This window comes from Dendrobates tinctorius, unplaced genomic scaffold (assembly GCF_039654945.1).
Source record: "Dendrobates tinctorius isolate UK_male_01 unplaced genomic scaffold, ASM3965494v1 ptg000004l, whole genome shotgun sequence".
NCBI lineage: Eukaryota > Metazoa > Chordata > Amphibia > Anura > Dendrobatidae > Dendrobates > Dendrobates tinctorius.
In genome coordinates this window covers 29,510,605-29,536,861 of record NW_027361672.1, presented here as the reverse complement: position 1 = coordinate 29,536,861, position 26,257 = coordinate 29,510,605, and the positions used below count along the sequence as shown (strand labels likewise).

General features: G+C 42.2%; 1 protein-coding gene across 1 annotated transcript in view; it reads right to left on the bottom strand.

Annotated features, from left to right (window-relative positions):
* ELOVL2 (ELOVL fatty acid elongase 2) overlaps window positions 1-26,257 on the bottom strand; it is a 185,963-nt gene that overhangs the window by 152,390 nt on the left and 7,316 nt on the right. The window lies entirely within an intron of this gene.

Genomic DNA, 26,257 nt, shown 5'->3' with positions numbered 1-26,257 from the left:
GACAGAGTTACAGGCTCTCTAATAACAAAGAACTATGGAGGGAGTGTAGCAAGAGTTTTGTGACTTGTTTTGTCATAAAAAAAAAGTTACACGTTTCGTCACGCATCACTTTTGTGCTACTGTTTGCAACTTTTTTTCCATTTTGTGCCACTTTCAAAAATTGATTGTAATCTGGGATATGCACATACATGTTAGAGAATTGGTTATCAGGTTCCCTTTAACCCCTTAAGGACCAGGGGTATTTCCGTTTTTTCATTTCCATTTTTTTGCTCCCCTTCTTCCCAGAGCCATAACTTTTTCATTTTTTCATCAATATGGCCATGTGAGGGCTTGTTTTTTTGCAGAACTAGTTGTACTTGTGAATGGCACCATGAGTTTACCATATCATGTACTGGAAAACAGGAAAAAAACTTCCAAATGTGGTGAAATTGCAAAAAAGTGCAATTCCACAATTGTTTTTTGGATTTTTTTTTTTTTACCATGGTCATCAAATGCTTAAAACTGACCTGCCATTATGATTCTCCAGGTCATTACGAGTTCACAGACACTAAACAAGTCCAGGTTGTTTTTTTATTTGGTGAAAAAAATTCCAAAGATTGTAAAAAAAAAAAAAAAAAAATGTTGCCATTTTCAGAAACCCATAGCGTCTCCATTTTTCAGGATCTGGGGCTGGGTGAGGGCTTATTTTTTGCATGCCAACATGACATTTTTATTGATGCCATATTTGTGTATATACGATCTTTTGAACGCCCGTTATTGCATTTAATTGCAATGTTGTAGCGACCAAAAAAAAACGTAATTCTGGCGTTTTGATTTTTTTCTCGCTACGCTGTTTACCGATTGGATTAACTATTTTTGTACATTGCTAGATTGGGCAATTCTGAACGCAGCGATACCAAATATGTGCACTTTTTTTATTGCTTTATTTCGAATGGGGCGAAAGGGGGGTTATTTGAACTTTTATTTACTTATTTTTTTAAATATTTTTACAAACTTTTTTTTTTTTTTTTTTTTACTTTAATAGTCTCCATGGAAGACTAGAAGCTGCACTTGTCCGATTGCCTCTGCTACATAGAGCAGGGCTGCAGCCCTGCTCTATGTAGCAGATATGCTCACTTTCTATGAGCACAGACCGCTGGGTGGCACTCATAGTGATCCAGCAATGACAACCACAGGGGTCTCCTGCTGACCCCGGGTTGTCATGCCAACCCGTCGGCGACCCGCGGTCATCTGACACGGGCGCCGATGGGAGGAGGTAATGACACGCTTCCTGCATGGGCATGTTAAATGCCGCTGGCAGAGTTTGACAGCGGCATTTAACATGTTAACAGCCATGGATGAATTGCGATGCCACCCGAGGCTGTTCTGGGAATATGTCAGCTGACCAGATCAGTTGTCATGTACAGGAAAAGTTGCAGGCTCATCGCTGGAGCCTGCACCAAACAGGGGGAGTCGTCCAATGACGGACTCTGCCCATCATTGGACGTTAAGGGGTTAAAGGGAATATATCACCCAGTTTTTCCTATGTTATCTGAGAGCAGAAAGATGTAAGGGAAGAGACACTGATCCAGTGATGTGATACTTATTGGGCTGCTTGTTATAATTCACTGTTTTATCTGCTGTAGATCTAGCAGTTCTCTGAATGCTGAGCTCTGAGTAACTCCGTCGACATCACCGATTGACAGCTTTCTTACCACGTACACCTACGGTGTACACTGAAAGCTGCCATTCAATGGTGAGGACAGGGTTCTGCAGAGCTCATAAATATGGAGGACTACCTGCAGCAGACTTAATGGTCTTCAAGTGATAAAATCACTATTTTATCAGCAGAACATTATCAAAACTACAGCAAGCAGCCCAGTAAGTGACAAATCGCTGGAATCAGGGAGTCTGTCTCTACATTATGCTGATCTCAGATTAGGTGGCAAAAACATGGTGACAGATTTCCTTTAATATACTTACGGTATATAAAAAAAAGCATTAAAGTGTTTACGATAATCTTTCATAATTTTAATAACATTTAACCACATCTGCAATAATTGCAATTAGTCTCATTTTTTATTTACACAGAGAAAATCGAGTCGTCCTGTGCTTAGCAGTGAACACCTCTTCTGACCTCTCAGTGTGAAGACACACCACACGTGTTCTTCACGGAAGGTAATGCAGATTATGTGCTGAGTAGTAACATAGCAGAAGAATGTGCTATGGCTGCGAACTATAGCGGCATTACTGCCATTGATGATGACTTCTATTTCATCCACTGCGTTATTACAAATGTTTCTCTACTGAGCATCTGCTTATTTGAATGCTGTGGATTAAATGGGTTGTACGAACTAGAAAACTTTTTGGTATTTGTCTTATTAAGACATGTGCAGTTCACAGAGGGTAGTCCACTCATTATCACTTGATTTCTGTAGGCACCAACAAATGCCTAAAGAGTTATTCTCATCATAGCCTGATTGAGACAGGAATAAGTCATGAGATTGGTAGTGGTCAAAAATTGTTTCCTCTTACAGGGTTATTACCAAAATTACAATGTGGTCTTATAATAATGTGCACATATTAATTTATCTCAATAAATCTTTTTTAAACCTGCCCCATTTTGTGCACATCACCTCCAACAGATGCCCCTCTGGAATCTATTTAACCTCCAGATGTAATCTAAGTAGTGATGAGCGAGGATACTCGTTGCTCGGGTGTCCGAGTATTTTGACGTGCTCAGAGATTTAGTTTGTGTCGAGGCAGCTGCATGATTTGCGGCTGCTAGACAGCCTGAATACATGTGGGGATTGCCTAACAAACAGGCAACCATCACATGTATTCAGCCTGTCTAGCAGCTGCAAATCATGCAGCTGCCTGGACACAAACTAAATCTCCGAGCACGCCAAAATACTCGGACGACACCCAAGCATACTCGGGAAAACCCGAGCAACGAGTATACTCACTCATCGCTATATATCATCTGACTTCCTACCATACCTGGTCTTCCAGTACTCACCTGCACACAACCGCCGATCCTCACAAGATCTCCATCTCTACTGCCCTCTTATCTCCTCTTCCCACAATCGCATACAAGATTTCTCCCGCGCATCCCCCTACTCTGGAACTCTCTACCACAACATATCAGATTCTCGCCTACCGTGGAAACTTTCAAAAAGATCCTGAAGACCCACCTCTAAATACAAGCCTACAACCTGCAGTAACCACGGATCGACCAAACCGCTGCACGACCAGCTCTACCCTCGCCTACTGTATCCTCACCCATTCCTTGTAGATTGTGAGCCCTCGTGGGTAGGGTCTTTGCTCCTCCTGTACCACTCGTGACTTGTATGGTTTAAAATTACAGTACTTGTTTATTATGTATACCCCTCCACACCTGTAAAGAGCCATGGAATAAATGGCGCTATAATAATAATAAATATCTGTGTGTGCCTCTAGCACTGAGGGTGTATTCTCCCTTTAGAGTACAATCTATGCACCTACACCAGTATAATTATCTGTGTGGTTTTAGATCATTAGCTGGTTTTTCTCAGAGCGCAACTCTCCTGCACTCCTTCACACCTGAGCTTGAAATTACTAGGCAGAACAGTTGAGCTTGGTTTGTTGCCTACTGCCAAGAGGATAATATTCTTTTATTACTTTTTTACATAACTATCAAGGTGGGCTGCTCTTTGGATATGTGACGTGCTTTACATAGCAGGGCAACATCCGCTCTGCCATTTGCTATTAGGCTTTCCTGGCTGATACAGCTGTTATTATAATTAATTGATATCACTTTCAAAATTTCCCATTAATCTACCGTAATCCTGGGACCACAGCACAACCTAACAGGGACAGCAGGTAATGCAAAATGGGGTTTTACTTCTTTCACATACTTCTTGTAAGTTAGGATCATAAGCACCGAGCACAGCCAAGAAGCTGCTCTAGGCAGATAAAAAGTAGATCTTGACCTTTAACCAAGATATTGACACGGTGCACATTAGTATTCAGAGACAGGTTAACCTTGTACTCTGTGGATCAAAACTAATTATGTAACCCTGATAGCATACTGTATTTTTATCTAAAAAATAACTCTGCTCTCTAGGCACAAAGATGAATGGTAGGTATCAATGATTTTTCTTTCTAGGAACATAAGGCTTCATGAACTAACGTACACGAGGTTCTTTACATGCACCATGTTGTACGGGCCGTAATTCAGCACCCATAGAAGGCTATGGGCCCACACTATATGTCTGTAGGTCTCTGATTTTATATAAATTCATAGAGAATACAACAGAAATTTTTGATACCATGTTCATGTGGACCCAGCATATTCTTAATACTGCCATATAGGCATTACCTCCCCCCTCCGCGTTATAACAGTACCATATGGCACATGGATTGTACCACTGAATAGGCAGCATGTACAGACTGAGATTCCGGCTCAATGGCGTCTTCATAAAGCCAAAATCTCGATCTGCGCATGCGCCACTCCTGGCGTCATTTTATTGAAGCCCTGAAGACTGACTTTGGAACTATACTGCCTGAGCGCTGTCCACTCCAATGACGACAGAGATGCAGAATTTCAAAAAGGATGGAGGAGTAGAAATGACCTACCCCCTATAGGCCCACCCGATGCACAGATATATCATTATAAGAAAACTTTAGAGGATGATTAAACAACAACCACTGATCGGATTCAATCACCAAAGGTATCAATTTAATCACCATAACAGCGCCATTATAGCCAAGCCTTTACTTTATAGTGTTAAATCCTGCTGACACGTTCTCTTTAAGTAATGATAGGTTTTTAGTGATAATATTGGTCTTTGTACAGTTTTATTTTTCTGTAGAAGTATGGTCATAATATTTAGATACAATGTAGTAAGATTGGCAGTAGTCACGGTGTAGCGGTATTACGGTACTTGAACCAAGAGTTGTGACGGAGCACAAAGTCGCTGACTGTCACTTACCCCAGCAGGCCACGGGTATCATTAGAAATATTGGACTTGCTGTAAATCTTCCTTTCCTCCAATCCAGGGTAATATTAGTAATATATCCCATCTGGTTTTTGAGGACAGAGACAACATAGGCCTATGTGATTTCAAATGCCAAGGCTGAATTTCATCCCCAGTCCGTACCTGGTAGTGTGTTTTAGTGTGTAGGTAAAATCTAGTTTTGGTATAGCATTAACAGTTTTATATTGTATGATTAAAATTTTTTCATTTTAATGGTAAGTGGGTGAAGACAAATAGTTTGGGGATTGCTCTCCTAATCTTTTAAGACCATCTCAAAGCCCCTGATATGCAGTCGATTGTTAATCCCTCTGTAGCGGCAGTGAACATGACTTTAAAGTCTGTATCTAGGCAGGGCAATTGAAGCTCTCTTTAAGGAGAACCACACACTACCTATTATACAGAGATGTTGAGAAATGACAACACAGAATGATGAACCTCTTCAGATTTTACATATCAGTTTAAAAAAAAAATGGTTTACCAAGGCAGAAATTAGCTTTACAAGTCAAAGTAGTAAACTAAAAAGCAGGTAAGTGTTGCCAAAGGGTAATGACTTATGTATGTTAGATGATCAAGTATACAAATACTTATACTAAGTTTATAAAATACTGTACATATTTCTCACTTTCATTAATATTTTAGTTCTGTACTGTTTTCAACAGGTTTTCTGGAGAACCATTCTGTAGCACATTGACAATGTCAGCAAGCACAGCAAACCTGTTATACAGAGCATCCTATGTAATTCATGTTAGCGTGGTTTTTATTACTTAGCAAATTTGGAGCTTAGAAGAAATGGTTTTGAAGCACGGCTTGTTCCCACTAAGGATTTTCAGGCTATACAAAGCAAGCTAGACCATGGCGCTTACTGCGCTATTACACAAGAACGGGACATGTGGGTCCCTCGGGACTTCACAAGACCTGCTTCATCCTTAATGTAGATTATATGAATCTTGACAAAAGGGGAAATCCACAAGATCCAAGGGCCAAGCAAATATGACCCCTAAGGCATAAATCTTCTCTTTATTTTTCAATTTAGTATCTAGGACTAATGTATAACAGAATACACAATAAAATGCTGCAAAAGTAAAACACCTATTTTTCCCACAATGGCTTAAAAGAAATCTCATGAGGTAGATTATATTGTTGTTGAACTAGAGCACTGCTTAGCCATGTACTGTAATGCTATGGAAAATTGTCAATGGTGGTGCACGATATGCTACCCAGGTTTTCAACGTTGAGTTTTCCTTGTATAAAAATATTTTCTAAGACCTGCAGGGCTTCCACTACTACAGAGCACCATGATGTCATATTCATATTAGAGCTGCAGGGCTTCCACTACTACAGAGCACCATGATGTCATATTCATATTAGAGCTGCAGGGCTTCTTCTACTACAGAGCACCATGATGTCATATTCAGATTAGAGCTGCAGGGATCCCACTACTACAGAGCACCATGATGTCATATTCATATTAGAGCTGCAGGGCTTCTTCTACTACAGAGCACCATGATGTCATATTCATATTAGAGCTGCAGGGCTCCCACTACAACAGAACACTATGATGTCATATTCATATTAGAGCTGCAGGGCTCCCACTACAACAGAGCACCATGATGTCATATTTATATTAGAGCTGCAGGTCTCCCACTACTACAGAGCACCATGATGTCATATTTATATTAGAGCTGCAGGTCTCCCACTACTACAGAGCACCATGTCGTCATATTCAGATTAGAGCTGCAGGTCTCCCACTACAACAGAGCACCATGATGGCATATTCATATTAGAGCTGCAGGGCTTCTTCTACTACAGAGCACCATGATGTAATATTCAGATTAGAGCTGCAGGTCTCCCACTACAACAGAGCACCATGATGTCATATTCATATTAGAGCTGCAGGTCTCCCACTACTACAGAGCACCATGATGTCATATTCATATTAGAGCTGCAGGGCTCCCACTACTACAGAACACCATGATGTCATATTCATATTAGAGCTGCAGGGCTTCCACTACTACAGAGCACCATGATGTCATATTCATATTAGAGCTGCAGGGCTTCTTCTACTACAGAGCACCATGATGTCATTCAGATTAGAGCTGCAGGTCTCCCACTACAACAGAGCACTATGATGTCATATTCATATTAGAGCTGCAGGGCTCCCACTACAACAGAACACTATGATGTCATATTCATATTAGAGCTGCAGGGCTCCCACTACAACAGAGCACTATGATGTCATATTCATATTAGAGCTGCAGGTCTCCCACTACTACAGAGCACCATGATGTCATATTTATATTAGAGCTGCAGGTCTCCCACTACTACAGAGCACCATGTTGTCATATTCAGATTAGAGCTGCAGGTCTCCCACTACAACAGAGCACCATGATGTCATATTTATATTAGAGCTGCAGGGCTTCTTCTACTACAGAGCACCATGATGTCATATTCAGATTAGAGCTGCAGGTCTCCCACTACAACAGAGCACCATGATGTCATTTATATTAGAGCTGCAGGGCTTCTCCTACTACAGAGCACCATGATGTCATATTCAGATTAGAGCTGCAGGTCTCCCACTACAACAGAGCACTATGATGTCATATTCATATTAGAGCTGCAGGTCTCCCACTACTACAGAGCACCATGATGTCATATTTATATTAGAGCTGCAGGTCTCCCACTACTACAGAGCACCATGATGTCATATTTATATTAGAGCTGCAGGGCTTCTTCTACTACAGAGCACCATGATGTCATATTCAGATTAGAGCTGCAGGGTTTTCTCTACTACAGAGCACCATGATGTCATATTCATATTAGAGCTGCAGGTCTCCCACTACTACAGAGCACCATGATGTCATATTTATATTAGAGCTGCAGGGATCCCACTACTACAGAGCACCATGATGTCATATTTATATTAGAGCTGCAGGGCTTCTTCTACTACAGAGCACCATGATGTCATATTCAGATTAGAGCTGCAGGTCTCCCACTACAACAGAGCACTATGATGTCATATTTATATTAGAGCTGCAGGGCTCCCACTACTACAGAGTACCATGATGGCATATTCATATTAGAGCTGCAGGTCTCCCACTACTACAGAGCACCATGATGTCATATTTATATTAGAGCTGCAGGGCTCCCACTACTACAGAGCACCATGATGTCATATTTATATTAGAGCTGCAGGGCTTCTTCTACTACAGAGCACCATGATGTCATATTCAGATTAGAGCTGCAGGTCTCCCACTACAACAGAGCACTATGATGTCATATTCATATTAGAGCTGCAGGTCTCCCACTACTACAGAGCACCATGATGTCATATTCATATTAGAGCTGCAGGGCTTCTTCTACTACAGAGCACCATGATGTCATATTCATATTAGAGCTGCAGGTCTCCCACTACTACAGAGCACTACGATGTCATATTCATATTAGAGCCGTAGGACTTCCTCTACTACAGAGCACTACGATGTCATATTCATAGTAGAGCTGCAGGGCTCCCACTACTACAGAGCACCATGATGTCATATTCATATTAAAGTTGCAGGGTTTTCTCTACTACAGAGCACCATGATCAGCAAAGGATTATCATTGCCGGACTAGCTGCCCGCATGCCTCCTGGTCCAACCGCACCTCCATCACTGATTAGCAGCTCACCACCAATAAATATACAGTACAACGTACATGGAAGACTGCTAATCAGGGGTGTGGGCCGAGTCAGCTTTCCAAGCTCTGCTACATCTACAGCATAAAAGACTGATTGTATCACAATTGCTGCACCCAGTAAACTAAATGACACAACACTGGAATCAGGGTCTCTTTCCCTACATCATGCTGCTCACAGATAAGGTAGCAAAAACCAGGTGAAAGATTCCTTTTAAAATGAATTTGTCAACACACATTTCCCTGCCCAGCAGAGTAGTGCAGTCTGGACCATTATCTTTTTAAAATTGTGCTGATGCAACTAGTGGTGTGACTGGAAGATAGAAAATGAAGTTACATCCCTGCTGCAGACTGCTTGATTGAAGTTTTAGCTGTGAAGATGCTGAGTGGAATGACGATGAAGGAACAGTATAGCCGTGACTGATCGGGGTGACCTACCCTTAGAGGGAGACAGAAATGTGTGATGTCAGGTTTTCTTTAAGGCAAAAATCAGTGAATCAACAGGGAGACTTTAAAGGTAACCTGTCACCATGAAAATGCAATCCAATCTGTAGGCATCATGCTACAGAGCAGGGGAAGCTGAGCAGATTTATATACAGTTTTGTGAGAACAGATTCAGCATAACCTGTGTTTCCATGAATTAAACCTTTGATCTTTCTCGGATTTTCAGTTCAGTGGGCGGGCCTATCAGTGACTGACAGCTTTCCCTCAGTGTACTCTAATACAAAGGCATTTGTCAGTCACTGATAGGCCCGCCCACTGGGCTGAAAATCCTAGAAAATTCTTAAATATTAAAACCTGGCTTCCACTGAATCATTTCCCAAAAAGCTATACTGTTCACATTAATCTCATCATCTTCCTTTGCTCTATAACATGGTGCCTGCAGATGCATAGTGATAGGCTTAACTAGCACGTTGATCAATTTGGGTGAAGAAAATTATACAAAGCGATCTCAGACGTTTTGGTGGAGATCTTAACTATTGGTACCATAATTCCACAGCACTTTACAGACAGTATCAGATCAGTCCCGATTGGGGCTCACAATCTATCAGAATGTCTTTGGAGTGTGGGAGGGAACCGGAGAAAACCCACGCAAATACGAGGAGAACATACAAACTCCTTGCAGATGTTGTCCTTGGTGGGATTTGAACACAGGACCCCAGTTCTGCAAGGCTGCAGTGCTAACCACTGACCCCTTCCACCATAATCTGTACACTATGATGGTCCTGGACTAAATCAAACACTTAAATATGGTATTTGCAATTAACAGATTTTTAGGCATAGTAACCACCTGGCTCAGTATGAAGTTTCAGCGCTTTTTTTTAGCTCATTTTTCTTTACAAGTAATTGATTTAAATTGGTGATCACTATAACATTTACTTGACCCAGATATTTAAGTAAGGTGCACTTAACTTAGTATTATTTTGCTACGTCCATGAGTTTTGAATGTATGTAGAGATTAACATTGTACCCTATTGCCAACGGTTACTGGAGATGTCAGAGTCTAGAACACCTGACCTGTGTACCTCACCTGACACTTTCCCTGTCCTGCTCTCGGCACATTGCCCAATGGAGGCATGCGTGGAAGATAAAGCATTTCATCACCTCATGTCTTCGGACTCCAGCACTTTGAACATACAAATATCTGTGACTTTTATACTGTATAGTCAGAGCTAAACAAGTAGGAACAGCACCTGCCATATATATGTCTTTACTACTCGGTAAATTGACTTTCGTTACTTTAGTGCAATTTTAGAAGGGTTAATTGACTTAGGGAATTTAAGAAATACTTTTGTAGGGCACGCTGGGACATCTTTGTCAGAGATTTGCTAAGTAGCTAAATTTGCCAGTTTTTTTTCGGAGCGCAGCACATGGTGCGCAGAGGATAAAAGCGTTACCACAATCTGATTATAGAGTCTGTGGTCGCATTAGCCTTGTTCAGGGGACAATAGAAAGCAAATTAGCTCTGCGTCTACAGAACTATCTGATCACTCCATTTTCAGGCAGCGAATCATGCAACTAAATTACTTAATCACCTTAGGAAGAAAATCCTCTTATTTGGAAAAATGTCACGTGTGAAAAGTGTTGCTGTAGAAGACGGGATGTGCTTCAGATAAATAAACCTACATGGGCAGAACAACCTGCCAGCAAAACACGGGAATGTACCTGCAGCCAAAATGGAAATCTGCAGGTAAATACCATTTTAACCCCTTAGCGACAGCCAGTTTGCAGCTTCATGACCAGGCCAATTTTTACAATTCTGACCACTGTCCCTTTATGAGGTTATAACTCTGGAACGCTTCCATGGATCCCGCTGATTCTGAGATTGTTTTTTCGTGACATATTGTACTTCATGTTAGTGGTAAAATTTCTTCGATAAGTCTTGTGTTTATGGAAAAAAACGGAAATATGGCGAAAATTTTGAATAAATTTGTATGCCCTTAAATCAGAGAGATGTGTCACAAAAATGTCTTAATAAATAACATTTCCCACATGTCTACTTTACATCACCACAATTTTGGAAGCAAAATTTTTTTTGTTAGGAAGTTATAAGGGTTAAAAGTTGACCAGCGATTTCTCATTTTTACAACAAAATTTACAAAACCATTTTTTTTTTTTTTTTTTTTTTTTTTTTTTAGGGACCACATCATATTTAAAGTCATTTTGAGGGGTGTACATGACAGAAAATACCCAAAAGTGGCACCATTCTAAAAACTAGACCGCTCAAGGTGCTCAAAACCACATTCAAGAAGTTTATTAACCCTTTAAGTGCTTCACAGGAACTAAGGGTGTGTGCACACGGTGCGGATTCTGCTGCAGTTCCGCAGCGTTTCTGCACCTGCGGGTCCACAGGAGATTCTGTTGCGTTGTACAGTACCTTTATTTCTTATATAAATAAAAAAAAGCTGTGCACATGCTGCGGATTTTTCCGCGGTTTACAATCCGCAGCATGTCAATTGTTTGGTGCAGAAACGCTGCAGTTTTACACCTCATCCATTATGAGGTGTAAAACCGCAGGGCAAAACCGCAGATAAACCAAAAGTCCTGCGGATTTACCTGCGATTTTCTCTACAAAATCAGCACACCCAAAAAACTACGTGTGCACATAGCCTTAAGCAATGTGGAAGGAAAAAATTTTGCAAAAAATTTACTTCAGAACCAATTTTTTTTATTTTCACAAGTGTTAAGAGAGAAAATCAACCACAAAATTTGTTGTACAATTTCTCCTGAATACGCCGATACCCCATATGTGGGGGTAAACCACTTTTTCAGCACACAGCAGAGCTCACAAGGGATGGAGCGCCGTTTGACTTTTTCAACGCAGAATTGGCTGGAATTGAGATCGGATGCCATGTTGCGTTCGGAGAGCCCTTAATGTGCCTAAACAGTGGAAACCTACAAGTGACCCCATTTTGGAAACTAGACCCAGTAAGGAACTTATCTAGATGTGTGATGAGCACTTTGAACCTTCAAGTGCTTCACAGAAGTTTATAACGTAGAGCCGTGAAAATAAGAAATCCATTTTTTTCCACAAAAATGATCTTTTCGCCCCCAAATTTTTATTTTTACAAGGGTGACAGGAGAAATCATACCCCCACAGTTATTGTGCGATTTGTCCTGAGTACGCTGATACCCCTTATGTGGGGGGAAACCACTGTTTGGGCGCATGGGAGAGCTTGGAAGGGAAGGAGTGCCATTTTGGAATGCAGACTTTGATGAAATGGTCTGCGGGCGTCATGTTGCGTTTGTAGAGCCCCTGATGGGCCTAAACAGTGGAAACCCCCCACAAGTGACCCAATTTTGGAAATTAGACCCCCTAAGGAACTTATCTAGATGTGTGGTGAGCACTTTGAACCCCGAAGCGCTTCACAGAAGTTTATAAATGCAGAGCAGGGAAAATAAAAAGTCTTTTTTATTTCCACAAAAGTGATTTTTTAGACCCAATTTTTAGACCCCCAAAGTTGGTAAATAGTGGAAACCCCTCAATTCTTGCTCCAACCCTAACCCCAACGCACCCCTAACCCTAATCCCAACCCTAATCCCTAATCCAAATTCTATCCCTAATCCTAGTTCGCCCTAACCCTAATTCTAACCCTAACCCTAGTTCAACCCTAACCCAACCTTAACCCTAACCCTAACCCAGCCCTAACCCAACCCTAACCCTAGCCCGAAACCCTAATGGAAAACTGGAAAAAAAAATATTTTCTTTATTTCGTTATGTGGGCCTAACTAAGGGGGTGGTAAACAGGGGGGATCATGTACTATTTTGTTTATTTTGATCACGATGACAGTTTATCATCGTGATCAAAATGAATGAATGGAATTTGCCAGCTGGAGCCGGCAGATTCCCGGCGGGTGCACTGCGCATGCGCCCGCCATTTTCCCCGGATCCAAGATGGCGGCGCCCACCGGTAGAACGTCGGCGGGACGCAGGACCACCGGGAGGGGACAGAGGACCACGGAGAGGTACCGGGGGAAATCGGGGACCCTCTATCTCTCCTCTGATGTGCGATCACATAAGAGGAAAGAGAAATTAAATGTAAATTTTTTGCGGTCGCCGTTATAGGGTTAATAACGGCAATTGCAAAAGCGGGGTTGGTAAAAAACAGACCGATTCATGTTCTCTAGGGTCTCGGCTACCCTCGGCAGCCAAGACCCCGGAGAAAATACGACACTGGGGGGCGCTATTCACTTTCTCCACAGCGCCGTGAATTTGCGGCGCTGTGGTTTTAGTACCCTTAATTACCGCCGTTAAAAGGCGTATCGGCGGTCGCTAAGGGGTTAAACCTATCTGGCAGCTTAATTGGAAGTGCGTTTGTAGGGAGTAAATGAAGTTATATTCTCCCTGCAGCCACTCGCCTGCAGCCATCGGAGCGGAGTGCGCAGTAATCACTCTTGTTCCTGGAATGACATTGTGCTATGCACACACATGCTGCGCGGAGGAAGAGGTCTGTCAAGAAGCAGGTGAACTGCTTATTGTATGTGTACACGTAAAGTATTTTGTGCAGAAAGGAATGCACCATCTCTTGGCAGGAAAAATACTGTGCAAAATAGGCATGTGCTGACACATTTTTTATGCCGTTTTTAGGGCATGTGCATGTTAAGTATTTGGTGCAAAAATTTCTGCATCTCTTGGTAGGAAAAATGCCATAGCAAAAATGAGCATTTTTTACTTGTGGTTTTTGTGCAGATTTTTCTCCAATAAGTAGGTCACGTTCACACGTTGAGTATTTGATGAGTTTTTTACCTCAGTATTTGTAAGCCAAAACCAGGAGTGAAACAATCAAAGGAAAAGTATAATAGAAACACGTCACCACTTCTGGATTTATCACCCACTCCTGGCTCTGGCTTATAAACACTAAGGCAAAATACTGACCAAATACTCAAGATGTCTGAGGGTTTGTTCCCACAGTCAGTAAACGCTGTGGGTTGGACGCTGCGTACATCCGCAGTGGCTAGATGTTACAGCATAATGGATGGGATTTCAAGAAATCCCATCTCAACTATGCGTGCACATCCGCCTACGGCTTCCCTGCGGAGACGCACATGCGGCGCATCTTTCCAGACCGCAGCAAGTCTATCTATCTTGCGGAGACGTGAGTCTCCGCAAGATAAATATTACCAGTGCAATGTATAGGACGCGGTGATTCCGCACGGTTCAATCAACACATGCGGAATCACCTGCATTCAAAAGCCGGCAGCGCTTTAGACACAGCGAACATGTGCTGCATCCAAAGCGCTGCCAGTTACTGACTGTGGGGACATACCCCTTAGTATGGCCAGAGTCACACTTGCGAGTGCAATGCAAGAAACTCGCCTCAACACCCGGCACTGCCGCTGGCACTCGGGACCAGAGTGTGCGGTTGCATGTCTTTCTATGCAGCTGAACGCTCCAGTCTGAACCGCTGGCGCCAGTGCAACTGTCTAATATTTAGTCAGCCACCAATTGTGCAAGTTCTCCCCTTTAAAAAGATGAGAGAGGCCTGTAATTGGCATCATAGGTAGACCACATCTATGAGAGTCAAAATGAGAAAACAAATCCAGAAAATCACCTTGTTTGATTTGGCAAGATAAATTTTGCAAATTATGATGGAAAATAAGTATTTGGTCATTAACAAAAGTTCATTTAAATATTTTGTTATATATCCTTTGCTGGCAATGACAGAGGTCAAATCTTTTCTGTAAGTCTTCACAAGGTTGGCACACACTGTTGGTGGTATGTTGGTCCATTCCTCCATGCAGATCTCATCTAGAGCAGTGATGTTTTGGGCCCGTCGCTGAGCAACATGGACTTTCAAATCCCTGCAAAGGTTTTTTATGGGGTTGAGATCTTACGAAGCCACTCCTTCGTTGCCATGGCACTGTACTTGGGATCATTATCATGCTGAAAGACCCAGCCATGTTTCATCTTCAATGCCCTTGCTGATATATGGCCCCATTGATTCTTTCATGTACACGATCAGTCGTCCTCATCCCTTTGCAGAGAAACAGCCTCAAAGCATGATGTTGCCATACCCATGCCTCACAGTAGGCATGGTGTTCTTTGGATGTAACTCAGCATTCTGTCTCCTCCAAACCCGACGAGTTTTGTTTCTACCACACAGTTCTACTTTGGTTTAATCAGGCCATATGACATTCTCCCAATACTCTTCTGCATGATCCAAATGCTCTCTAGCAAACTTCAGATGGGCCCGTACATGTACTGGCTTAAGCTGGGGGACATGTCTGACACGGCAGGATCTGAGTCCCTGGCGGCTTAGCGTGTTACTGATGGTAGCCTTTGTTATGGAGGTCCCAGCTCTATGCAGGTCATTCACTAGGTCCCCCCATGTGGTTATGGAATTTTTGCTCACGGTTCTTGTGATAATTTTGACCCCACGGGGTGAGATCTTGCGTGGAGTCCCAGATCGAGGGAGATTATCAGTGGTCATGTATGTCGTTTTCTTATTATTGCTCCCACAGTTGATTTGATCACACCAAGCTGCTTGCCTATTGCAGATTCAGTCTTCCCAGCCTGGTGCAAGGCTACAGTTTTGTTTCTGGTGTCCTTTGACAGCCATTTGGTCATCACCATAGTGGAGTTTGGAGTGTGACTGTTTGAGGTTGTGTACAGGTGTCTTATACTGATAAGTTCAAACAGGTGCCATTACTACAGGTAATGCATGGAGGACAGAGGAGCCTCTTAAAGAAGTTACAGGTCTGTGAGAGCCAGAAATCTTGTATGTTTTAGGTGACCAAATACTTATTTTCCACCATAATTTGAAAAATATATCTTGCAAAATCAGACAAGGTGATTTTCTGGATTTGTTTTCTCATTTGATTCTCATAGTTGTGGTCTAACTATGATGTCAATTACAGACCTCTCATCTTTTTTAGTGGGAGAACTTGCACAATTGGTGGCTGACTAAATACTTTTTTCCCCCACTGTAGTTAAAGGAAACCTGAGAGCTGATACAACTTGCCCAGTCCACAGGCGGCAAGTATTAGTCACCGCAATCCACAGGCGGCAAGTATCAGTCACCGCAATCCACAGACTGCATGTATCAGTCACCGGCTCTATTATTTCAGCCATGTATGCTTGACTCTGAAATGCTCCTCGCTTCAGAGAAAAACACACTGTAAAAGCCACTGGGGACTAAGATGCATTGGGTATATTTCCTCTGAAATACAGTAGCGTTTCAGAGTTAAATATACAAGTCTGAAGTCATACAGCCAGTGCCTGATACATGGTGCAAGTGGACTGGACAACATGTACATGTTGTCAAGCTTCTAATTTTTACACATTCATATATTCAGTCCTTTTTATTGGAAAAAAAACATAAATGCGTTCTTTAAAGTAGGGGTGGAGAATCTTTTTTTTTTTGCCAAGGCTCATTTGGCTAATTATACCACCCTTCGAGGGCCGTTCAAATTGAGCACTAGCTCCGCCCACAAAATACATCCTGACGCTGGCACTGGTGTCGGGACGGAGTCTTCCACTGCACGCGCCTCATCGCTCAGTAGTTAACGTTTCGTGTACGTGCTCACAGAAGAAGAAATGATTGGACCGGCGACCGTCAAAATACAGCTGCCCGTCTAAGCACTGCTGTCCCCGGAAATCTGCCCAGGGTCCGGATAAAAGGTCATTGAGGGCCGTAGCCTTATATAATGGTCTAACAGCGCGGGTTAGAATAAATGGTTCATTATCCAGCCCATTTAAGATCAACAATGGAACCAGACAGGGCTGCCCACTTTCTCCATTACTTTACGTAGTGGTAATGGAACACCTAGCCAACGCTATCAGAAATAATATCAATATTCATGGATACACGATAGGACCTAACTCTTATAAAACAACTCTGCATGCAGATGATTTACTCCTTTATATCTCACAACCACAAATATCGTTTCCAATGATTTTAAAAGAATTTCATAGGTTCGGATCACTTAGTAATTTTAAAGTCAATTATTCCAAATCAGAAGCCTTAAATATATCATTTTCTCAGAATGAGGTCCTTCAAATCATGAATAAATTTCCATTTATATGGCAAGGAGAGTCATTGAAATATCTAGGGGTCGTGGTCCCTTCTGATCCTAATAAATTGTTTGAGCTTAACTATCAAGCTTTATTACGCAGAACATACAGAGACCTAGCGAATTATAGTAAATTTAAACTATCCTGGTTTGGAAGGATGAAATGAAATCAAAATGGACGTTTTACCCCATTTCTTATACATATTCCAAACTATACCGATTACCACCCCCCCCCCCCCCATAGTTTCTTCTGTAAATTACGATCAGCTTTAACCAAATTCATATGGGGTAAACTCAAACCTCGCATAAGCATACAGACCCTTTCTCGACCTAAATCTATAGGCGGTGCTGGTTTTCCCAATTTTAAGAGGTATTTTCAGACTACTACATTACTTAGGATTCTAGACTGGCACTTTCGGGCTGATGCTAAACAATGGGTGGGGGTGGAACAGGAGGGTTTAGATGTCCCTTTAAGACATCGGCCGTGGTGTTCTGGGGAGTCATTGACTATTGTCAATTGTAATTTAACTAGAGACACACTTAAAATATGGCACACTCTGAGAAAGAAGGGGTTCCCAGATAGGAATATTAGCCCACTTACATCATTGTTTTTCAATCCATCCTTTCTCCCTGGATACATGCGCCGATCTTTTCTCGGTCGGAGGGCACTGGAGGATACCCGATTGTTTCAGGTGCTAGAAAATGGGGAGTTGCCTTCTTTTGTCTCTATACAGGCTCAGTTTTCAAATGAGAAAATTAGGTGGTTTGAATACTTGCAATTACAATCCTTCCTAGTAACACATAATTTTGATAAAATTTCAATTTCAAACTTCACCTTTTTTGAGGAATTGTTCGCAGAGGAAAATAAGCCTCCACATGCTATATCTGATTTATGGGGGATTAAGCAGAGAGGGTGAAGCAGAGAAGTTAACATTTCAGCAGGCGTGGGAGAGAGACTTGGGGATAAGCTTGTCTCCTGAGGAATGGGAAAGGGGGTTTCTCTTCACTCAAACTTGCTAGCGCTAGGATTGCACAAGAGAAGAACTAAAAAATAATTATGAGATGGTATCATTACCCTTCTAAACTACATGCAATATATCCAGCAGTTTCAGGGGTTTGTTGGAGATGCGAGAGGGAGGTGGGCTCTATGATTCACATTTGGTGGGAATGCTCTAAGATCAAGCCATTCTGGGAGAAGGTTTTCGACAATTATCAACGAATCACGGGAAACCGTGTAGCAAGGTCCCCTCCAATAGCTCTTCTGTCAATTTTACCTTCTTCAATAGGGACTCAGAAGAGAGATATTCTTCGGTTTTGTCTAACAGCAGCACGAATGGTAATCCCGCGGTTTTGGAAACTTACAAACCCCCCTGACATACAGAATTAGACTGGTATAAAGAATTGGTCAATCTGTGTAGAATGGAGGAGCTGTCTGCAGACTGCAATGGTACAAACGATAAATTTAGAAGGATTTGGAGTGGATGGATTTTGTTTCAGGACTCACCTGATTTCCATAATTTGTTCAGCTGAATGTTTCAGTTAGGCCTCTTTCACACATCCGGTTTTCAGCATCAGGCGCGATGCGGCGAAAAGTGTAAAAACCGGATCCGGCGCCGGTTGCCACCGGATCCGGTTTTTCCCCCATTCAGTTTCATTATTGCCACATCGCGCCGGATACCTATGCGGCGTATCCGGTTTTTGCCTGATCCGGCAAAAACAGCCTGTCCGGCGTCTGGAAAAAACGTTCCATGTAACTTTTTTTGCAGCGCTGGACCGGCTTTTTCCACAGCGCATGCCCGGACTCTGTGAATGTTAACCCCACAAGTGCCCGGCGAGAGAGAGAGAGAGAGATCTCTCTCTGTCACCCGGACACTTGTGAGAGATCTCTCTCGCCGGGCACTTGTGGGGTTAACACTCACAGTGTCTGGGTGAGAGAGAGATCTCTCTGTGGGGTTAACCCCACAAGTGCCCGGCAAGAGAGAGAGATTCTCTTGCCTGGACACTAAGTGTTAACCCCCCATGTCTCTCTCTCTCCACCCCCCTCCCCTCCCCTCCCCTCCAGCAGCTGTCTCATTGGCTGCCTCTGTCCACCTCGTCCTGCGGCTCCTTTAATAATGTCCGAGCCGTATCGTCTCGCCGCACACACATCCGGTGTCACGGCTGCAGGCCGGATCCGGCGGCCCGGCTTTTTGCCGCACGCTGCCGAACCCCACACACCGGATGTGTGAAAGTAGCCTTACACATTTGCACATTAATATATAAATGATTTTAAGGACTGCTTTATCCATAACCTTTTTTTTTTTTTCCTTTCCCCCCCCCTTCCCTTGTCTTTCTTTCCCGCTTTTTTTACCCTATGTCTGTCCTCTGCATAATATAGAGGATACTTCCTCTCTTGAATACCTTGTTGGCGTTCGCCATATGGCTACTGTTATTGTCTACCATGGTATGTTTGATTTACTGATAGATGGTTGTATTCTCATTTTTGAATACTAGATATTTTCTGTGATTCTATATATTATCTGTTTACATATATTCTTTGTTTGTAAAATGCTCAATAAAATAAACACCCAGTAAGCCTGAAGTTCGCCACCCATGCTTTAAAGAAAAGAAGGAAATTGTTTTACAAGAGTCTTGTGATAGGATCAATTTTGCTTCTTTGCAATAAAGAAACAACCAATAATATAGCTGTGGGCAAGTGCCCTAGAATAAAAATGCCTATTTCAGCTAAGGATGCTGAAGACATGGAGCTAAGCAGAACTACCTATTTCCAGAGTAAGTGCACTGTAAAAAGAAATTCTAAAATTTCAAATTGATGTGCCATAATTTTAATCAGTGAGAGACTTCAATCGAAAGGCAAAGAACCTCGGCCAAAAGGTGCTCTACCCTGGTATTTGGTGTACCTATACCCGACATTGCCATTTCCGTGTGTGGTTTCACTATTACTCCCCAGCAACATGCCCGCTTGTCTTGGGGGGTCATACTTGACTCCGAGATTTCCTTTGCCCCCACATCCGATCACTGGCTCACTCTTGTTATCTGCACCTCAAAAATATCTCTAGAATTCGACCTTTTCTTACTTTTGACTCCGCAAAAACTTTTACTCTCTTATTCATTCTTGTCTTGACTATTGTAACTCTCTTCTAATCGGTCTCCCTCTTACCAAACTCTCCCCCCTCCAATCTGTCTTGTAAGCTGCAGCCAGGATCATATTCCTCACCAGTCTTTACACCAATGTCCCTGCCTTGTGCCAGTCATTACACTGGCTACCCATCCACTCCAGAATCCAGCACAAACTTATTACCCTCACCCACAAAGCTCTCCATGGCTCAGCACCACTCTACATCTCCCCCCTTGTTTCAGTATACCACCCTACCCGCGCCCTCCGTTCTGCTGATGACCTGAGGTTAGCATCCTCAATAATCAGAACCTCCCACTCCCGTCTCCAAGACTTTACACGTGCTGCACCAATTCTTTGGAATGCACTTCCCAGGTCAATACGATTAGTCCCCAATCCCCACAATTTTAAGCGTGCCCTGAAAACGCATTTATTCAGACTGGCCTGCCGCCTCAACACATTAACCTAATCTATCCCTGTGTGGCACAGCCAAAAGTTTTACCATAACCAGGTTCCCCGCATCATGTTCCTACATGCTATATGCATCCATTAGCCCTCTGTGTCTGTACTGTTACACACTTAACATTATGGCTGGTCCATACAATCAGGGCAATTGTTACCACCCACCTTTCATGTCTCCCCTTTTTCCTTATAGATTGTAAGCTTGCGAGCAGGGCCCTCATTCCTCTTGGTATCTGTTATGATCTATGTGATTATTGTTATGCTGTAATGTCTATTGTCTGTACAAATCCCCTCTGAAATGTAAAGTGCTGCGGAATATGTCGGCGCTATAGAAATAAAATTTATCATCATCATCATTATTATTATTACCCAAGGATTAGTTCATAGACATTTTATGAGCCATTCATAAGCTAAGCCCCCCATTGGGATTTCAGTAATTGGTGAGGTTTCAGTACCTTATACAAAAGAAGTTGCACTCTGTCGTGCTAAAGCTTGTAGACATGGAATAGTTTAACTATGAATAACAATACTGCTCTAGATAATAAGAAAAAATTGAGACGCTTAGCACATAATTTGGCCAATTCATGCATGCCCAACAACCAATGACAAGGTGGTCTCACGCTGCTGGGACTCTACATGTCTAGTGTGAATACCTCTCTTTGGCCTGTATTTATGGTAGGATTCTTCTGTAATTAAAATGACCACATGTTGAAGGGCGGAGTGCTCCACCTTTCAATAAATATAGGCTTTAGAGACAGGTACCCAGGAATTCAGAATTCAGTCTAAGCCCGGGGTCACACTTGCAAGTGCAATGCGAGAAACTCGCGCGAGTCTCTCGCCTCAATACTCGGCACTGCCGCCAGCACTCGAGACCGGAGTTTGCGGCTTCATGTCTTTCTATGCAGCTGAACGCTCCGGTCCGAACCTGCCGGGTATTGAGGCGAGTCTGTATTCACACTAGACACGTAGAGTCCCAGCAACTTGAGACCACCTTGTCGTTGGTTGCTGGGCATGAATGAAATGACCAAATTACGTGCTAAGCGTCTCAGTTTTTTCTGATTATCCAAAACCTTGGTCAAGTCACTATGACAAGTGAAAACTTTTGTAAAAGTTACCTCTTAATAAAAATTAGCAAATAAATGATAAACAATAATACAGGACACTGAATTCTGTTTTTCTAGCCATTGTAAAGAGTAAAGCTTGCTCATGGATCTATTTAGTAGAGACACAGTCCTTGTACAAAAGGTAGAGGAAGCAAAAACAGAGAACATATATTATTAAAAATATGCATGCTTTACTCTTTGTTACTACCTGATAAATGGAACATAGTATTCCCCTGGGCTTTGTTTCAACTAGGAACTTAAGTGCTGACACTGAAGTCCTACTTTAAAACAATCCATGCAGCTCATTAGAGGATTTTTAGCACATAGAGTATGCAATAATTACCGGTAGATTTTTGCAGCGCTTCATAAAAAAAGCACTACTAGTCTTTTCCATCATAAAACACCATGCAGCAGGCGTGAACACACCCTTGGGATGGCAGAAAAGCAGATAACTGTCCTCATGGCATAGCAGAGACACAAGAAAATAACCAAAACGTTCCAGTTTAACCTGGAATTTATATGGAGAAAATAAAGGGAGCACTATCTTCTTGAAGATAGGTGATTCTAATGGAGATATCCAGGAAACAAGATAGCACAAAGATAGAATGACCAGGAAGCAATGATCTCCAATGGCGCTTAATCATAGTCTAAAATTAAACAGGAGATGAATAATAGAAGAGGATGTAAAGAGAGAAGATGAAGAAAATGGCAAGCTGTAGAGAAGCAAACTGTTACTGATGAGTGATGACTCTCAGGCCTAGCCAACCCACAAAGACCACCGGACTTGTAATACACTTCTCTATTTATTTTTGCCCATAGCAATATCATTGCTATTCCCTCTTCAGGTCAACTTCCGGGAGGGCAAAGTGGAAATTCATCCCTGATAACTCATCATCCCTCATAGAAGTAGAACCAGCGTCGGACTGGCCCACCGGAGAACCGGAGGATTCTCCGGTGGGCCCTGGCATCTGGTGGGCCCTGGCACCTGCTGGCATACAGGGCCAGCAGTTGCCTAGGGCCCCCGCTGCTCCAGGGGCCCCCAGCCAGTGGTGTGTCGCACACCATGCAGCTGCTATGGGGGCCCCTGCCAGCGGAGCAGCAGCGGGTGTCAGGAGGCAGGAGCCCCTGTCCCCGCTGCTAAAGAGAAATGAATATTCACTGCGAAGCAGTGAATATCATTTCAGGTCTCCACCCCCAGAGGCCCCGCCCCCAGCCCAGTAAGCCGCTCTGCAGACTACAGCTGTAAATCAGGGCCGGCGCCGCCCTCAGTCCTCTCTGCTCCTGGCTCACAGCCAGTGCGCGATGACGTCACTACATCGCGCACCCGCTGTGTGTCTGGCAGAGGGGGCAGCTCCTGACACTGAAGCCGGCTGCCGGAATCAGCGTGGGAGCGAGGAGGAGAGGTGAGTATTGTGGTTTGTTTTGTTTTTTTATATCTCTATCTCTCTTATATCTATCTATCATCTATATCTATCTATTATCTATATCTATCTATTATCTATATCTATCTATTATCTATATCTATCTCTATCTATCGCTCTATCTTTCTATCTCTACATCTATCTCTATATATATCTCTATATCTATTATGTCTATCTATATCTATATCTATTATCTCTATATTTATTATCTATCTAGCTACCATCTATATCTATCTCTATCTATCTACCTATCCGTTATCTATCTCTATATCTTTTCTCTGTATCTATCTATCTCTATATCTCTCACTATCTATCGCTCTATCTATATATATATCTCTCTATCTCTATCTTTATATCTATATATCTATCTCTATATCTATTTCTCTCTATAGCTATCTCTATATCTCTCTTTCTATCTCTATCTATTTATCTCTATATCTTTTCTCTGTATCTATCTCTCTCTATATCTATCTATCTATCTCTCTCTATATAAATATATATCTCTATATCTATATATTTATCTCTATATCTATTTATCTCTCTCTATATATCTATCTATCTTTCTCTATCTATATCTATCGCTCTCTCTCTATATCTATCTTTCTATCTATCTCTATCTTTCTATATCTGTTATCTCTATATTTATTATCTATCTATATCTATCTATCTAATTATCGATCTCTGTATCTATCTCTCTATCTCTATCTATCTTTATATCTATATCTATTATCTCTATATCTATCTACCTATCTATCTCTATATCTGTTTCTCTCTATATCTATCTCTATATCTCTCTCTATAGCTATCTATATATTATCTCTATATCTATCTATCGCTATATCTATCTGTCATCATCTCTATATTTATCTTTCTATCTAACACTATATCTATCTCTATATCTCATTATCTATCTCTATCTCTCTCTCTTTATCTATCTATCGATCTATCCATCTATCTATTATATCTATCTATTATCTCTATTCTCTATATCTATCTATCCATCTAGCTATCTCTATATCTATCTTTCTAACTCTATATCTATCTATCTCTATACATATCTCTATATCTATCTATCTATCCATTATCTATTTTCTATCTATCTCTATATCTATCTACCTATCGATCTTTCTATATCTATCTCTATGAATCTTTCTATCTATATCTATCCATTATCTACTTTCTATCCATTATCTACTATCTCTATATCTATCTATTTCTACATGCTACATCTATCTTTCTATCTATATCTATCTAACTCTATATATCTATATAGCATTATACCCTATGAGGGGGTGCATTATTCCCTATGAGGGGGGCAGTATTATACCCTATGAGGGGGGCAGTATTATACCCTATGAGGGGGCAGCATTATACCCTATGAGGGGGCAGCATTATACCCTATGAGGGGGCAGCATTATACCCTATGAGGAGGGCAGCATTATACCCTATGAGGAGGGCAGCATTATACCCTATGAGGGGGTGCATTATTATACCCTATGAGGGGGGCAGTATTATACCCTATGAGGGGGGCAGTATTATACCCTATGAGGGGGGCAGTATTATACCCTATGAGGGGGTGCATTATACCCTATGAGGGGGTGCAGTATTATACCCTATGAGGGGGTGCAGTATTATACCCTATGAGGGGGTGCAGTATTATACCCTATGAGGGGGTGCAGTATTATACCCTATGAGGGGGTGCAGTATTATATTCTATGAGATGGCTGCATTATATTCTATGAGATGGCTGCATTATACTATGTGAGGGGGCTGCTTTATATTCTATGAGGGGGCTACCCCAACTCCTGCTACATAATTAAGACATGTACAACCTTATATTATACCCGGATATTAGCGTGTTTTACCGCATAATTGGTGGTCTGGTATTTAACTCTATGCAGCTACATAGTGGGCCCCAAGAATGATTTTCTCTGGTGGGCCCCAAGGTGTTCCAGTCCGACGCTGAGTAGAACCTCTATGCTTCAACATCTGCTGCACACAAAAAGGGTTGTATTTCATACACCACTTTCCATTTATGGGCTACTCACAATAAAAGGCTTGTGGGCAAACTATCTACTGTGTCATGTACTTCCATACGTCCTCGTCATACCCATTAGAGGTAGTTTCTCAAGGGAAGACAGTCTTTCACGCTTGGGACAGCCATAGAAAGCCTCCTATACTCTTATCGATCAGCTAAAAAAGAACCCATGATTTTTAATGTTTCCAACCCCACGGTGTTTATTATCAGGCTATATCCTACAGTCTTTACTGTCACCTGAATTATTGCCATCCATGAAAAATCCCCAAGGATGGAAACACACGGCTTAGAGGTTGTACACTACTTTATCATTGATGACCTCTCATTAGGATAGGTCATCAATGTTTGTTTGGTTGGGATCCAACACCTGACACCCCCACCGATTAGCTTTTCTCAGTGTCCGTGGATGGAAATTATGCAAATTGTCTCTTCAGAGAGGAAGAGGACTAGAACTCTAGTGCCACCTATTGGAGGTAGCAATCCTAAAAGTCAATGTTGACCCTTTAATGAGCCTAGTTACATGACTTAGGATAAAAGCCAAACCAGAATCTCCATTTGCAGACACTGTGTTTCGGGGAACTGCCCCTCATCAGTGCAAAGTGGGAGATCTGGTTTGGCTGTGAGAGAGGCGTCTGAACACAGTGTCTGCAAATGGAGATTCTGGTTTGGCTTTTATCCTAAGTCATGTAACTAGGCTCGTTAAAGGGTCAACATTGACTTTTAGGATTGCTACCTCCAATAGGTGGCACTAGAGTTCTAGTCCTCCTCCTCTCTGAAGAGACAATTTGCATAATTAGCATATTTCCCAGAGGAGCATTGCGGCTTTAAGTCTCCTCACCTCGACATGCTTAGCATGTCATTCTCCGCAAGGAGAAATGATACTTGGTGGATGGAAAGGCTCAACTGCAGAGTTGCTGTGTCTTCTGATAGTGGCC